The sequence below is a fragment of the Pipistrellus hanaki genome, assembly GCF_964339955.1.
Source record: "Pipistrellus hanaki genome assembly, chromosome: 8".
Taxonomy (NCBI): Eukaryota; Metazoa; Chordata; class Mammalia; order Chiroptera; family Vespertilionidae; genus Pipistrellus; species Pipistrellus hanaki.
The window spans coordinates 28,141,060-28,155,055 of record NC_140510.1 but is presented as its reverse complement, the minus strand read 5'-3'; the positions used below and the strand labels follow the sequence as shown (position 1 = coordinate 28,155,055).

The 13,996-nt window shown below is 38.8% G+C and overlaps 1 protein-coding gene across 1 annotated transcript in view; it reads right to left on the bottom strand.

Annotated features, from left to right (window-relative positions):
- Window positions 1-13,996, bottom strand: part of MBD5 (methyl-CpG binding domain protein 5) — a 348,517-nt gene that overhangs the window by 230,940 nt on the left and 103,581 nt on the right. The gene's annotated exons all lie outside the window — the stretch shown is intronic.

Here is a 13,996-nt window from a genome sequence, read left to right as displayed (position 1 = left end):
GCGTATTCCTTATTAATTTGTATGATGCAGGGCCTGGGCCCATGTGTTTTTAAAAACATTAAGGATGTATATTTATTCTTAAGGTAAGAAATAAACTCACTGTAACTATTTGCTTTACTTTCTATAGATTAATTAATAAAACACTAACCGTAAAAAAAAAAAAAAAAAAAAAAAAAAAATACTGTCTACCAGGTCTGTGAAAACTACTGAAATACTAAATACTGATTACTAAATATTTCAAACTAGAGGCCCAGTGCACAGATTTGTGCACTGGTGGGGAGCATGGCCTATGGGGATTGGCAGCTGTGGGAGAGCCGCTCATCCTGATCAGCCAAGCTGTGCTCTCACTGTGGAAGTGCACTGACCACCATGGAGTAGCTCCTGCATTGAGTGTCTGCCTCCTGGTGGTCAGTGTGTGTCATAGCGACTGTTCAACTGGTCGTTCTGGTCATTCTGCTGTTTGGTCACTGGGATTTTATATATATAGATGACTTGAATGCTTCCACGACCCACACACACCTATCTTAACAACTATGTAAAATCTTAGATTACATGGATCCAACCATTACATAAGTGGTTATTGCAGAGAATCCCAAACTATAAGGCACTTAAGGACCAAAGGTACTACTTTAAAATGTAAATTCCCAGGTTCCATGCCCAGAGATCCTGATTCAGAAGAACTAGACTAAAACCGTTGGTGTCTCTCTTTTTAAAGACAAACTTTTACAGTCCCAGTAAAACTGTGCTCTAAGTATTTATGAACACTGACTTCTAATTGATCTTATTAGCACTTATAAAAATACTTTTGAGTTTTATTCCAAGATTACATGTCTAATATTAAAAGATAATCCTGAGACCCACTAGGTAAGAGATAACTTTAAACATGTAGTAAATAGAACTTCAGCAATAAATCAATGTAGATAAGCTAGAATAATGTTTATGGATTATATGTTTTGTAAGCTTTGGCATTCTCCTAAGCAAACTTTGCAGGTAATCAATAAAATACTTGTGGCAAACAACAACAAACAAAGAACCAAATCTAGGTTATATTACAAAATGAAAATTTAACCTAGAACCTAATATATAACTAGAAACATGCCCTCAATGTCTCAGAATTAAAAAATTTTGTCCCTAACTTAATAGGGGGAAAAAACTCTCTAGTATAATTTTCTCTGTTTAAATACAAAGCCAACATGTTTTAAAAGAAAAAGTGTCAAACCATTTCCCTCAAGAGCACAAACACACTAACATAACTTTCTAAAAATAACATTGAATAGGCTGTTAGCATTTTAGTTTTGAAAATTCTTATAAATGGGTCCAGAAATACTTTGCAATGAAAATAATATATTCAACACACATACCCTTTAGATTTTTTCTGAAAAAGAAATGTCTAATAAGCAGATGTAAACATCTGAGTCTCTGCTACACATAATAAGGATGGTGGTCTCAATTACTACTTAACCTTTAAAGACAACTATATTTATTTTCTTTCACTGACCTAGTTTATACTGCTAAAGATTCCAGGTTTCTCCATTAAGTTAGCATCAACCTTCAGTTTTTGACTACAGTTTATCTTCCCCATCCCCCGTCAAGGACCATGGTGCTTAATAGCTGCTAAACAGTGATGGGCTTCCCAATGTCTTCACAAACAGGAAGCTGTTCTACCTCTACAATCTATGGTGGGCTGTACGTCTGCCTCTATGGTCTGCAGCTATGAAACGAAGTCCCAGTGTCCTTTGGCAAGACTCCCATCTCCTACTATCCGACCTAAGTTGCCTTTTGCTGTTTATCTCTTATCTCTTGGTCAACCAAAACTTGGCTCAGATATTGCTTCCGCCTTGAAGGAAATTTCCATCAATCTGACACTAAAACTCTATTTGTCTTCCGATTTCCTACACTAATTATTGCAAATTACTAATTAATCAGGTATTCACTTATGGTCCCTTATTTTTATCTTCTATTATTATTTAGGATTTGGCATGTCTGTTTTATTCCTTCAAGTAGATTATAATTTTCCAGCAAGTCCCAGTAAAAGCATTAAATAAATATGTGATGATTTCATTTGTTGGTCTTGCTAAGTGATTGAGTATAGTGTTTTACCATAATTGGGTGAGGAACTCAGCTTGTCTCTTTATTATACTCTGATACTATGAATGATTTAAAAACTGTAGTCTCCCTATGCTGCATGAATTTTCCCATCTCTTCTGAGGACTTCCATAGCTAACTCTTTTAATGGCTCATAATCCAGGAAATTTGGGTTAACTGAGAGTAGCAGTATATTAATTACCATGATTAATAACAACCGAATTAACAAGAATGAACATTTTTTCCCATAAGTTGGGGTCTTTTAATATATTTAATACAGAAGTTACAGGAAACATGATTTAGTGTTTCCTTAGGAAAACTACATTTTTAATATGAACCAATAACGCTAAATCAAACAATACTCCACATCACAAAAGAATTCAATTTATGTATATTACCTTTAATGATTAAAAAATGCAAACTTCTGGATAATAGACATTGCTAAATACCCAACATTTGCCCCATTAAGTTGCTAAGACTTCCTTGTTTTTAAATTCCCTAATAAAAAGATTTATTGATTGCTAAATTTGAAGTAGCATTACTTTCATCCTCACAACAATCCTATGAAGTACTATTTTAATCTACATTTTACAAATAAGAAAATTGAGGGTCAGAGAGATGAACTTACTCAGGGTTTTACAGCTAAAAACTGGCAGACTTGGGTTTCAAATGCATGCAGTCTACAATTGACTGTAGTAATTCTTGAAGGCCCCATCCATTAAACTAAAATCTCCAGTAGCTCTGGAAGACTTACCTAATATATCTTCACATAAAGCCCTGCCTTATACCCTCCAACCTTTTGCAAGGTTTATCAGGTTTCCCACTGAAGTAGATAAGAATTTAAAAAAGTAAAATATTTTCTTCCTACAGAAACTGCCATATTTTAAAATTAGGGGTGCAGTAATAATTTAAGAAAGCAGTTTTTTATTTTTTTTAAAATTTTCAGTTGGAATAGTAATCCATTTGGTTCGATAGACAATTATTTTTCAGCTGGAATAAGTAATCCATTTGGTTCTGATAGACAATTATTTTAATTACATCTCTTATTTGGAGAATACCAGTGAGTGATTTGGGGTAAACTAATAAGCAATCACTTTAAGAGCCGACCTTTCTGAAGACTAATCATTAAGAACAATATTTTGCAAAAATAGTACCAGAGCATGCATATATTAACAATCTGGCAATAACAAATTTGACCTCAGTCTTCTTATCCATTTGGGTTTGTTGAGCTGTTAGGGTTAAAACCCAGCAAATGGGCTAGCAGTTAATTTATTACTTTAATTCTATATAGTTTATACCAACCTTAAGAATAAGGTCCTTGAAAAACTACTGTGGATTGAGAACTCAAGATTGAGAAAATGAGTATGGTGTACAGAAAAAGCAGATTGGAAGACTGAAATAATGTCAATATGAAGAGTTATGTGAATAGGTTTATATTCAATAAAAACATTTTTTAAAAGAAATAATTTCCACTTATCCTTTGATGCACTAGAACTTTTCAAGGACTTCCTCTGTGACAGTGTATAGAAATATACTGTAAAACTATTTATTATATTTTAAAATAATGGAAATAACAGATGTAAGAGTGACTTTACTTTCTCCCTCCCTTCACATGATGGCTATGTTAGAAGTTTATGACTAGGATGGTAGGTGTTATCTTCATCATATTTCTCAGGTTCTGTCTCTTGCCTTTCTGAGTCCTGACTCAGTTGTCTCTCTTACATATATCTAGCAGTATTTATTCTTTCATCTTTCCCACTAGAGTCCTGGTGCATGAAATTCGTGTGTGTGTAGGGGTGTCCCCTCTACCCAGACTGCAACCTCTCCAATCCAGGACCTCTTGGGAGATGTCTGGCTGCCAATTTAGGCCCTAAACCAGCAGTTGGACATCCCTCTCACAATCCTGGACTGCTGGTTCCTAATCATTCACCTGCCTGCCTGCCTGGTCACCCCTAACTGCCCCCCTCCCCACCGCCCTGATCGCCCCTCACTGCCTCTGTGTGCTGGCCTCATCACCCCTAATTGCCCCCTGCTGTTGGCCAGGTGGCCCCCAGCTGCTCCCTCCCTGCCAGCCTGATCGCTCTTAAGTGTACCCCCCTGCTGGCCTGGTCACCCCTAAATGTCCCCTCTGTGGCCTGGTCACCTCCAATTGTCCCCCTCTACTGGCCTGGTCACCTCTAACTGCCCCCCTGCCAGTCAGGTCACCCCTCATTCCCCACCTGCTGGCCTAATTGCCCCTAACTCTCCCTCCCCTCTCCCCTCCCACACACCACCAGCCTGGTTGCCCCCAACCACACCTACCCCATTAGCCTGGTCACCCCTAACTGATCCTCTGCTGACCTGGTCGCCCCTCACTGCCCCCCTACTGGCCTGGTCACCCCTCATGCCCCCCCCGCCCGCCCCCGGTTGCCCCATACTGCCTGCTTATTCAGTTGTTTGGTTGTCCCTCACTAAACCCCTGCTGGCCTGGTCACCCCATGCAGCCTGCTTGTTCAGTCATTTGATCATCCCTCACTAACCTTCTGCAGGCCTGGTTGTAGGCAGCTATCTTGTGAGGACTGGTGGTCAATCTGCATATTAACTCTTTATTATATAGGATGGCTTACTTAAAAAATATCACTACCACTGACATCACCTCCATTTTCTTTTCTAAAACATCAAATTCCTCTTTTCTTATCATCACTAACAGCAATTGCTTAAATTTCCAGAATGCTAGAAATGAACTATTTTTCAATACTAGGAAGTTGTGAGGAAAAATAGAAGGGAAAAGAAGAAAAGCAATGATGACAACTACTGTCGATTCTAGTGATCAGGATTATGCTAAAAGTGTAAGTGTAGATGGAATTACTGGGCAAAGAATGAATTTCAACCTGAGAAAGTATGCTTAAATTCCCTTTGAAATTTGGTAACCTTGAAGGTTCCTTCCAACTCCATGATTTTACGAATCTATGATTAGGAAGTACAAGACATTTTATGAGCAAACAAGAGAAGAATGCTTTGAAAGAAAACATTCACAAGTCAAACACCAAAGTGGTACTGCCCCTTTTTGGAGGCAGACAATAGAAATTCACAAACATTTAATATTTAATTTGCTAAAGCAATACGGAAAAAAAAATAGGCATTATTTGTACCAGCATTTTATTACACAATAGATTTAACTAACTCCCAGGTTGAAACAAACAAAACACTATAAATTGATGGTGGGCCAACATAAAGAATAAAACAAAAATCTTGGGACTGATGATGAAACTCATGCCACCAAATAAAAAACTGCAAAACAAATGGAATTTAGCTCAATAAAGCATGGGTGTTTCTTTGTGTGAGCAAGAGAGAGAAAGGAGAGGGAGAGAGAGAGAGAGAGAGAGAGAGAGAGAGAGAGAGAGAGAGAGAGAGAGAGAGAGAGAGAGAGAAAGAGAGAGAGAGAGAGAGAGAGAGAGAGAGAGAAAGAGAGAACAAAAATTAGGAGGCCTTAAAGAAGTTTCACATATTCTGAAGTATTTTAATGGTGCTATAATATATTTTTTGGGCACCTGACATAAAAGACACTATTATTCCAAAGAAAAATATTATAATAAAGATAGATTTCATTGATAATTCTCAGAGGGAAAGGGGTGTCTGTGTGGGGGGCATGGGAAGAGACTGGACAAAAATTATACACCTATGGATAAGGACAGTGTGGGGGGAGGTAAGGGCAGAGGGTGGGGTGGGAACCAGGTGGAAGGGAGCTATAAGGGGGAAAAAGGAGAAACAATTGTAATAATCTGAACAATAAAGATTTATTAAATTAAAAAAATATATAGAGTTCATGCAGCTATTATAAATCTGTCAATGCTTAAAAAAACAGCTCCAGAGTATGAACCATAATGCTTTATTTACTTGGAATAACATAGATAATAGGTCTAAAAGTGATTCAATTGTATTGAACCAAAAAAAATTATTAGATCTTGTAGGAACTTAAGAAAATAATGAATCAGAACTCAGAAAAAAGTCTTTACAAAAAATGTCCTCGATATAAAACAAAAGAAAATCATGTAACTTAAATGTTCTATGATATGTAAACACCCTCCTTCTAATATTTATGGCATTGATAAGATAAAGCATTATCTTTATTTAATATATTTAATTGATTTTTTACAGAGAGGAAGGAAGAGGGATAGAGAGTTAGAAACATCAATCAGCTGCATCCTGCATACTCCCCACTGGGGATGTGCCCACAACCAAGGTATATAATCTTGACCAGAATCGAACCTGGGAACCTTGACGCTCTATCCACTGAGCCAAACCGGTTAGGGCATGCATTATCCTTTTATACAAAGCATATTTCAGCCAAACTGACTTTTCAAATTTTCAAACATAAATAAATCCTATCTAGCCGGGACCGGTTTGGCTCAGTGGATAGAGCGTCGGCCTGCAGACTGAAAGGTCCCAGGTTCGATTCCGGGCAAGGGCATGTACCTTGGTTGCGGGCACATCTCTAGTGGGAGGTGTGTAAGAGGCAGCTGATCGATGATTCTCTCTCATCAATGTTTCTAACTCTCTATCCCTCTCTCTTCCTCTCTTTGAAAAATCAATAAAATATATTTAAAAAAAAAATAAATAAATAAAAAAAATAAATCCTATCTAATAAAGAGGGAATATGCCAATTGACCATCATACCATCACAAAGATGGTGGCACCCACAGCCAATAAGGAGGGAATACATCAATTGACTGCCACACCTTCAAAGATGATGGTGCCCACAGCCACAAGATGGCGGCACCCTGTCCCCTCAGCCCTGCCCGGGCAGCAGCAGGTGCACGGCAGGGCTGGGCCTGCAGCTCTGTGCACCTGCCTCCGGAGTCCCCCAGTCCCCTCAGCCCCCAAGCTGCCCAGATGGCTGCTGCTAGCCAATGCCTGAGGTGCAGGCAAGCCTTAGATGTTGGCTGCCCAGCTGCCTAGAGCCAGTCCGACATGCAGTAAAGTCTCGAATGGTGGCTGCTCAGCCACCCAGGGCCGCTGGAAGCTCAGGTAACCAGGGATGGTTAAGGCTTGCCCTGCTGGCAGTGGCAACAGCAGAGGTGTGATGGGGCGTGGCCTTCCCCTGATCACCAGGTTGCCTCCCACTCCTGAGGGCTCCAGGACTGTGAGAGGGGGCAGGCCTGGCTGAGGGATGCTCCCTCCACTGCATGAATTTTCATGCACCGGGCCTCTAGTAAATAAATAAAATAAACTCTCCAAAATGTAGAGTTCTCATTAGTGAAAATAAATCCTCAAAGTATTATCCAAAGCTAAGGGAAGATATATAACTGAAGAAAACAAACAAACAAAAAAAGGAACAAGTACTTCCATTTTGGAACAATAGTAAAAAAGTTATTAAAAAAAAAATGGAGAAAAAACAGTAAAATAAACATTTAAATTATACCATAATTTCTAACAAAAACAAAAAGATAGTAGGGAGTAGTGTTAGAACTCTGAGCAAGGAGGTGAAGAAATCCCCATATGTCACCACATTGAAAGAATAAAATGACAAGTAAGAGAAAAATGCAAATAAACACACAGAAGAATAGGAATATCCTCCTTGGTGATGTCTGAGAAGGAGGGTAATGTGACTAGAGTATCAAAGCTGCAGCATTTAAGGGAAATACAAGGCTCAGACTTTCTGTAGAATTTTGGTGCAGGCACTCATAACAGCAAAAGAAACCATATTATGTGAGGAATTCTGTGAGCCAGCAGTAATGCCTGATTTTACAATGTCTGGAAATAGATATCTTTTACCGAAGGAGAACAATATTTCAAATCCTACCAAGAACAGCAATTCTATGCCAACCTGCCAAATAATGTAGTTTTGTTAGAGAAAATAACACATTGACATAAGACTAAAATCCTTATAAATAGAAAAAGATATCTGTATTACACAAATTACTTCCAGGAGTAAACAAAGACAAGGTCATTACTGACTCTGTGAGATAACTGAGAGATGAAAAAGTGAACTCTGATTATGAGTTCTGAGTCATTCCTGTTTATTAGAGATTTTTCAGGTTTAGAGGACTGTTCTGTCAAGTTTCATTTTTGAGGTTCATAAGAAATAAATGGAATTATCATTTCAGATCTTTCAAAGATGCTAAATCCAAAGCTATACATTTCAATTTGAAATATTTCCAGAAATTTGCTCCATCGTCTCTGTTTACAATGAAATGACTATGCAGAAAAATAACTATTTAAATGTTTAAGCCAAAATATTATATGACATTTTGCCCTATATGAGTCATATAAGTCTTACTATCACATATAGGTCCCAATGCTCCTCAATATTAATAAAATATTAAAGGTTCCTTATACTGCTGGTATTTATAATGCTGTAATTTTTCTGATGGCTCAATAGCACTGACAATACAGTTGCAGATACCATTGCAGATACAGATATAATAAAATGCACCTTAGGTAAATGTATATAATACAAATTTTAACTCAATAAAATCAACTGCAAATCAGTATGTGAAAGTAAAACTTAGTAGATGGGTTCATGGTCAATAAAAATTAAGCATAAAATATTGAAAAATATCTATTGATTGGATGGTTGCAACTTAAAGCAATTGAAACAAAACGTAAAATGAAATATTCAGTTCATTCATTCATAAAAAAATAATAAAAACCAATTATCTTAAAGCAGTCAATGTGTTGGCAATAGATGCCTCCTTTTGGATTGCATAAGGTAAAATAATTATTTTTATTGATCAAAATAGGCTAAATATTGATAATTACACCCAATTCAAATTAAAATTATAGTTAACACTAGAGGCCTGGTGCACAAAATTCATTCACGGTATGTGTGTGTCCCTCAGCTCAATCTGCACCCTCCAGTCTGGGACATCCCTCTCACAAGCCAGGACTGCTGCCTCCCAACTGCTCGCCTGCCTGCCTGCCTTCCTGATTGCCCATAACCTCTTCTGCCTACCAGCCTGACCACCCCCTAACCACACACCTGCCAGCCTGATTGATGCCTAATTGCTCCCCTGCCAGCCTGATCTTCCCCTAACTGCCTCTGTCTGCCTGATCACCCCTATCTGCCCTCCCCTGTGGGCCTGATCTTGCCCAGTCTGTCTCTCTTTGTTTTTCTCAGTGGTCCTCCAGGTCTCCCTGCCTCCCTGTGTCCTACTTCCTCTTTTCAGGCTGGGAGGGGAAGGAGCCAGTGGGGGTAGCTCACCCTCTGCCCTCCCTTCCATCCAGGCTTCTTCAGGCCCAGTCTGTTTTGTTTTCTCATTCTGAGAGAGGCTCTGAGAGCAAGCTGGGAGGGAGGGAGAAATGGCTGTGAGCTGGTGAGCTCAGTGTGTGTCTGTGAGTGTGAGTGGTTGTGAGTGTTAGCGCCAGCCCCGCCTCCTCCATCCCTGTCTCCACTGCCACAAGCCTCCACCCACCAGAGCCTGCTGAGCATGCAGCCTGGGCTTTAGGTGGAATCTCTGGTCATTGTGGATGTGACTGACCCAGAATTTTTATATATGAGGATAGTTTAGCAGAAATCTTGAGGAAGTCTCAATTATGCCTAACCTAAAATGTGTCCCCCCCACCAAAAAAAAAAAAAAAAAAATCAAACATAAAAACAGAAATTAAAACAGTATATAAAACTTTATATACCTAATTATAACATTAGGTACATCATGATTACCTATTTTGACATATCTAATGTTTGGTCAGAATGAACAGTGAGGATACACCAGTTGTTAGAATACCAAAGAGTGAGACCTCCATGCTTGTTGGGAAATGGCCACTGCTCCAACCTCTCCACATGGCCCTTCTCTAGGATCCTGTGGCCCCACCAAGAGTTCTAACCACTAACGACATACCATCTGGCAGCCTGGCAGCACAGGGGGCCTCCAAGACCCTGGCATCCACTCAGATTGGTTGGTGCCTGGGCCATACCAATTGTTAAATATTTCCAACCTCTCCTCTGTTTAACACAGGGATAGCAGTGGAAGCTTTGAGTCAGACAGTATTACAGCATCTCTGCTACCTGGGTAAATCACTGGACTTGCTGATATTTCAACTTCCTTTTTTAAAATGGGGTGTTTTGCTTTTATCAGCATGGGTTTACTTTATACAGTCAGCTTAATAACACTTAACATTTACTTATTATAAAGGTAATCAAAGAACATTTATATAAACACAACATTTGAAACTGCTGTCTTAACAACAATGTAAACATTGAAGAAATCTGAATCTGAGGCTTATGGACTTTCTAAAATATTTTCTGAAACACAACTTGACAAACACTGTTTCCACAACAAGCTCTTCCCACAAAGCAGGCCTTTCATGCCTTAACTGTCTAAAGGCTGCTAAAGATGCCACATTCCCTGTCTGTTGTATAAATTATATGTCTTGAAAAGATTTAGATTTCTCAGAAGGTTTTGTTTGTTTTATTTTTTTTTAAATTCTCACTGGGGGACAAGCTTAGAGAGAGGAAGAGAGAGAGAGAGAGTCAGAAAGCCCCTCATAAGCCTCCTGACTGGGGATCAAACCCGTAACCCAGGTATGTGATCTGACCAGGCAAACAATGCTCAACCAACTAATCTAATTCTCTTTTGCCAACTCTTCCTCTTCTAGGCCCTATTGTCTCCACACCCAGAGACACTCACTGTTGACATAAAATGAAGTTATTAAGAGCTACCAAGTAGGCCTGCCCGTGTATTACACAAAATGACATACAATGTTGTTGTTGTTTTTATCACATGGAAGCACTGTAAATGCTACATGAAAAAAAATAAGCAAAAATGACAGTACTTTACTCACAAATAGGTTATGTTTCAAACATTCATTTTTGAAGACAGTAGACCAATAATTAGAATGCATTTTCCCCATAATAGTCATATAAAAGCAGTTATGTATATGTCAACAATCTCATAAATTCCCATTTTATCCATAATATACTGTACATACACACATTAAGCATTCATATATCTTAGGCACTATTTTAAGAATTTTATTTTTAAGTTATTTAGTCCTCAAACAACCTTATGGAATAGTATGTTCTTACCATGCCCACTTTACAAATGAGACCAAGGCAAAGGAGAGGTGGCATTAGCTAGTAAGTGGCAGAGCCAGCATTAAACCTAGGCAATCTAGCTCAAGGACCTATGTTCCTAATTACTAATGCTATGTTATCTTTGGAATTATTTGTATCATAAAACATATAAGTGTTTATAAAAATCAAAACACTGGGAAGAAATACACAGTAATTTCTCAACTTGTGATATAAACAAAACTGGTCAAACAGCAAAAGAAGGAAGAAGGATACTGAATTTACCTTGCAGGCTGGTGACTCATGGAAATACATACAGGCTGATACAGATTAGACTTGTGTAGACAAGAGAGTGGCCTGCCGATTGTCAAAGGCTTTAAATCCTGCTATCATTGGTTCTTCATTACAGCTAAAGTTCCAGAGATACTCTTTGTTTTCTTATTTACATACTAGAGGCAAGAAGATTAGTACAAGAATGGGCCTTCCTTCTCCTAGCAGCTGGCACCACCTTCACTCTGTATCAAACTGCCTTTCAGCTCCAGTCCGGAGCAGCCTTTCTGCTTTCCCACACTGTCCAGAGGCCTAGAGTGACTGGGGTGGTGCAGAACACCTGTGTCATCACCATGGCAACCATGCAAGCGTCCCGCCCCGCCCACTGGGTGCCTGCATATGCAAATTAGCACACCATCTTTGTTGGGTTAATTTGCATGGTCACTCCTGATTGGCTGGTGGGCATCGCAAATGAATGGTCAATTAGCATGTTACTCTTTTATTAGGTAGGTCTATCATCAGTTTTTACAAAATATTACTAAAAGGGTGGGAAATGCAGCAGGAAGTTGAGGGTCATTGACATGATTTGATTTTTCCCTCTTCTTTCAGAATAAGTACCTTTTGAAAGACAGTCTGCAAACAGGCCTTAGGCCAACGGATATCAGTCTGGGCTCCCCAAAACGAATTTTCCAGAATGATCAAGCTCTTACCTGACACTTTTCCACAAATCAAGAGAATGAGTATATTTGTTCCAAGGAGGCTAACTCAGCTACTGTCTTGACCCTGATCTTTTTTGGACTAGACCTAGGTCTCTTTACCTCTGAGGCTCCCCTGAGTGCTCTCTGACCATTGTGGCTTTGAGAGATTGCTTTTTAAATTCAGTTGTTGGTGTGTTAAAATGGTATCTGTCTAATTCTCTCAGTATTTTTAAATTGCTCTTAATATTTTCATTTGAGCATTTTATTACATTTTACTTTATATTACATTTTTTTTTTCCCTATCACCATTTATCCCCCATACACCCTCTCCCACCTCCCCGTATAAGTCCCACAATCACCACATTGTTGTCTATGTCCAGGAGTTCTTCCTTTTATTTTTTCTCAGTCCTCCCACTCACTTCACCAGAGCTATGCTCTCTCTGTCTCTATTTTTCTTGCTGGTTTAGTTTGTTCATGTGAGTAAAATCATATGGTACTTGTCCTTTTCTGACTGGCTCATTTCACTTAACACAATACTCTCTAGGTCCACTAATTCAAAAGAATATGTGCACCCCTATATTCATTGCAGTGTTATTTACAACTAGAGGCCCGGTGCACGAAATTCCTGTGTGTGGGGGAAGGTTTTTCCCAACCCGCCCTGTGCCCTCTCACAATCCATAACTCCTCAGGTAGGGTCCCTAGGCCTGGCTGGCAATCAGGGCCTATCAGGGCTTTCCTTCCCCCGCTGCCAGCAGCTGGCCCAGCACCAGTGTGTGTCATAGTGCGGTTTGCTTCTGGATGGTCATTCTCCTGTTCAGTTGTTTAGTTGATTTGCACATTACACTTTTATTTATTTACAATAGCCAAGATTTAGAAGCAGCTCAAGAGTCCATCTACACTAATAAAAGAGATGCAAACTGACTACCTTTGAGATGCCCACCAGCCAATAGGAGTATGCAAATTAACCCATCAAAGGTGCCACGTGGCCAGGGGCAGGGCAGAATGCAGGTGTTCCACACCACCCAGCAGCTCCGTGCCTCTGGGCCTGAGGGAAGGCAGAAAGGCAGCACTGGCTGGAGCAAAGATGGTGCCGGCAGCCGGGGGAAAGAAGGCCCATTTTTGCAAGAATCTTTGCGCATCGGGCCTCTGTCTAGTCAGTAGACAAGGATAAAACAGTTATGGTACATTTACAGAATGGAATACTACTCAGCCATAAAAATAAGAAAAATTTTACCATTTGTGACAGCATGGATGCATCTGGACATTTTAATTTTAGTAGCAAGGTGGCTGTTAAGTACTTTATTCATTTATTTGCTTTCAGCATCAAGGTGGCTGTTAAGTACTTTATTCATTTATTGAATATTTGACATATTGAGTGCTATGAACACTAGTTTCTAGTATCTTAGAATCTTATTACTTTAGTTTTGTTTTCAAGTCTTTAGCATTTTTAGGTAGCCCTAAACATTTATATTTGAGTATTTTAAGGGTATTAAGTTTTATTTAGGTTACAGGTCTCAGTACATTTTTTTTTTTTAAATAGTTATATTCAGTTTTTAAGTTAAAATGAATTTTTTCCTTACTTCCTATATTGGGACTTTACTATTCATATTGATTTTAGTATTTTAAAATATTGGTTAGAATTTAATTAAAGGCTGATCATGTAAGTAAGATCCGTTTAATTACATAACTTTGTTAACTTTTACTAGTATTTGATGGCTACTAATTTTAAGCTTGGTGGAACAAAGAAAGGAGAAGGATCTATAACATTAAGTATTTTCAGTATCATACAAATGCAAATATATTACCTTTATATCTGTTCACTTACTCTAAACAATTTTTCATAATTAAGTAGGAAGATTACCATGTTTTGGGGGTTTACATAGGTAGCTCTTAGTGGGGTTTCTGAGGAAGCAGACCCTTAGTGAGGTTCACATAATTTATTTAGGAGATT